Here is a 3,746-nt window from a genome sequence, read left to right as displayed (position 1 = left end):
ACAACAAGAACAACAAGAACAACAAGAACAACAAGAACAACAAGAACAACAAGTACAACAGGAACAACAAGAACAACAAGAACAACAAGAACAACAAGAACAACAAGAACAACAAGAACAACAAGAACAACAAGAACAACAAGAACAACAAGAACAACAAGAACAACAAGAACAACAAGAACAACAAGATCAACAAGAACAAGTACAACAAGATCAACAAGAACAACAGCAACATGAACAACAAGAGCAACAAGAACAACAAGAGCAACAAGAACAACGAGAACAACGAGAACAACGAGAACAACGAGAACAACGAGAACAACGGAAACAACGGAAACAACGAGAACAACAAGAGCAACAAAAGCAACAAGATCAACAAGAACAACAAGAACAACAAGAACAACAAGAACAACAAGAACAACAAGAACAACAAGAACAACAAGAACAACAAGAACAACAAGAACAAGAAGAACAAGAAGAACAACACGAACAACACGGACAACAAGAACAACAAGAACAACAAGAACAACAAGAACAACGAGAACAACGAGAGCAACAAGAACAACAGCAACAACAAGAACAACAAGAACAACAAGAACAACAAGAACAACAAGAACAACAAGAACAACAAGAACAACAAGAACAACAAGAACAACAAGAACAACAAGAACAACAAGAACAACAAGAACAACAAGAACAACAAGAACAACAAGAACAACAAGAACAACAAGAACAACAAGAACAACAAGAACAACAAGAACAACAAGAACAACAAGAACAATAAGAACAACAAGAACAACGAGAACAGCAAGAACAACAAGAACAACAACAACAACAACAAGAACAACAAGAACAACAAGAACAACAAGAACAACAAGAACAACAAGAACAACAAGAACAACAAGAACAACAAGAACAACAAGAACATCAAGAACTTCAACAACAACAAGGACGACGACAACAAGAACAAGAAGAACAAGAAGAACAACACGAACAACACGAACAACAAGAACAACAAGAACAACAAGAACAACAACAACAAGAACAACAAGAACAACAACAAGAACAACAAGAACAAGTACAACAAGATCAACAAGAACAACAGCAACATGAACAACCAGAACAACAAGAACAACAAGAACAACAAGAGCAACAAGAACAACGAGAACAACGAGAACAACGAGAACAACGGAAACAACGAGAACAACAAGAGCAACAAAAGCAACAAGATCAACAAGAACAACAAGAACAACAAGAACAACAAGAACAACAAGAACAATAAGAACAACAAGAACAACGAGAACAGCAAGAACAACAAGAACAACAACAACAACAACAAGAACAACAAGAACAACAAGAACAACAAGAACAACAAGAACAACAAAAACTACAACAACAACAAGGACGACAACAACAAGAACAATAACAACAAGAACAACAAGAACAACAAGAACAACAAGAACAACAAGAACAACAAGAACAACAAGAACAACAAGAACAACAAGAACAACAAGAACAACAAGAACAACAAGAACAACAAGAACAACAAGAACAACAAGAGCAACAAGAACAACAAGAACAACAAGAACAACAAGAACAACAAGAACAACAAGAACAACAAGAACAACAAGAACAACAAGAACAACAAGAACAACAAGAACAACAAGAACAACAAGAACAACAAGAACAACAAGAACAACAAGAACAACAAGAACAACAAGAACAACAAGAACAACAAGAACAACAAGAGCAACAAGAACAACAAGAACAACAAGGACAACAATAACAACAAGAACAACAAGAACAACAAGAACAACAAGAACAACAAGAACAACAAGAACAACAAGAACAACAAGAACAACAAGAACAACAAGAACAACAAGAGCAACAAGAACAACGAGAACAACGAGAACAACGAGAACAACGGAAACAACGAGAACGACAAGAGCAACAAAAGCTACAAGATCAACAAGAACAACAAGAACAACAAGAACAACAAGAACAACAAGAACAATAAGAACAACAAGAACAACAAGAACAACGAGAACAACAAGAACATCAAGAACTTCAACAACAACAAGGACGACGACAACAAGAACAAGAAGAACAAGAAGAACAACACGAACAAAACGAACAACAAGAACAACAAGAACAAGAAGAACAAGAAGAACATCAAGAACAACAAGAACAACAAGAACAGCAAGAACAACAAGAACAACAACAACAACAACAAGAACAACAAGAACAACAAGAACAACAAGAACAACAAAAACTACAACAACAACAAGGACGACAACAACAAGACCAATAACAACAAGAACAACAAGAACAACAAGAACAACAAGAACAACAAGAACAACAAGAACAACAAGAACAACAAGAACAACAAGAACAACAAGAACAACAAGATCAACAAGAACAACAGGAACAACAAGAACAACAAGAACAACAAGAACAACAAGAACAACAAGAACAACAAGAACAACAAGAACAACAAGAACAACAAGTACAACAGGAACAACAAGAACAACAAGAACAACAAGAACAACAAGAACAACAAGAACAACAAGAACAACAAGAACAACAAGAACAACAAGAACAACAAGAACAACAAGAACAACAAGAACAACAAGAACAACAAGAACAACAAGAACAACAAGAACAACAAGAACAACAAGAACAACAAGAACAACAAGAACAACAAGAACAACAAGAACAACAAGAACAACAAGAACAACAAGAACAACAAGAACAACAAGAACAACAAGAACAACAAGAACAACAACAAGAACAACAAGAACAAGTACAACAAGATCAACAAGAACAACAGCAACATGAACAACCAGAACAACAAGAACAACAAGAACAACAAGAGCAACAAGAACAACGAGAACAACGAGAACAACGAGAACAACAAGAGCAACAAGAACAACAAGAACAACAAGAACAACAAGAACATCAAGAACTTCAACAACAACAAGGACGACGACAACAAGAACAAGAAGAACAAGAAGAACAACACGAACAACACGAACAACAAGAACAACAAGAACAACAAGAACAACAACAACAAGAACAACAAGAACAACAACAAGAACAACAAGAACAAGTACAACAAGATCAACAAGAACAACAGCAACATGAACAACCAGAACAACAAGAACAACAAGAACAACAAGAGCAACAAGAACAACGAGAACAACGAGAACAACGAGAACAACGGAAACAACGAGAACAACAAGAGCAACAAAAGCAACAAGATCAACAAGAACAACAAGAACAACAAGAACAATAAGAACAACAAGAACAACAAGAACAACGAGAACAACAAGAACATCAAGAACTTCAACAACAACAAGGACGACGACAACAAGAACAAGAAGAACAAGAAGAACAACACGAACAACACGAACAACAAGAACAACAAGAACAAGAAGAACAAGAAGAACGTCAAGAACAACAAGAACAACAAGAACAGCAAGAACAACAAGAACAACAACAACAACAACAAGAACAACAAGAACAACAAGAACAACAAGAACAACATGAACAACAAAAACTACAACAACAACAAGGACGACAACAACAAGAACAATAACAACAAGAACAACAAGAACAACAAGAACAACAAGAACAACAAGAACAACGAGAACAACAAGAACAACAAGAACAACAAGAACAACAAGAACAACAAGAACAACAAGAACAACAAGAACAACAAGAACAACAAGAACAACAAGAACAAT

The sequence above is a fragment of the Megalopta genalis genome, unplaced genomic scaffold, assembly GCF_051020955.1.
Source record: "Megalopta genalis isolate 19385.01 unplaced genomic scaffold, iyMegGena1_principal scaffold0032, whole genome shotgun sequence".
Lineage (NCBI taxonomy): Eukaryota > Metazoa > Arthropoda > Insecta > Hymenoptera > Halictidae > Megalopta > Megalopta genalis.
The sequence above is the reverse complement of the archived record's forward strand: the minus strand, read 5'-3'. Positions refer to the sequence as shown.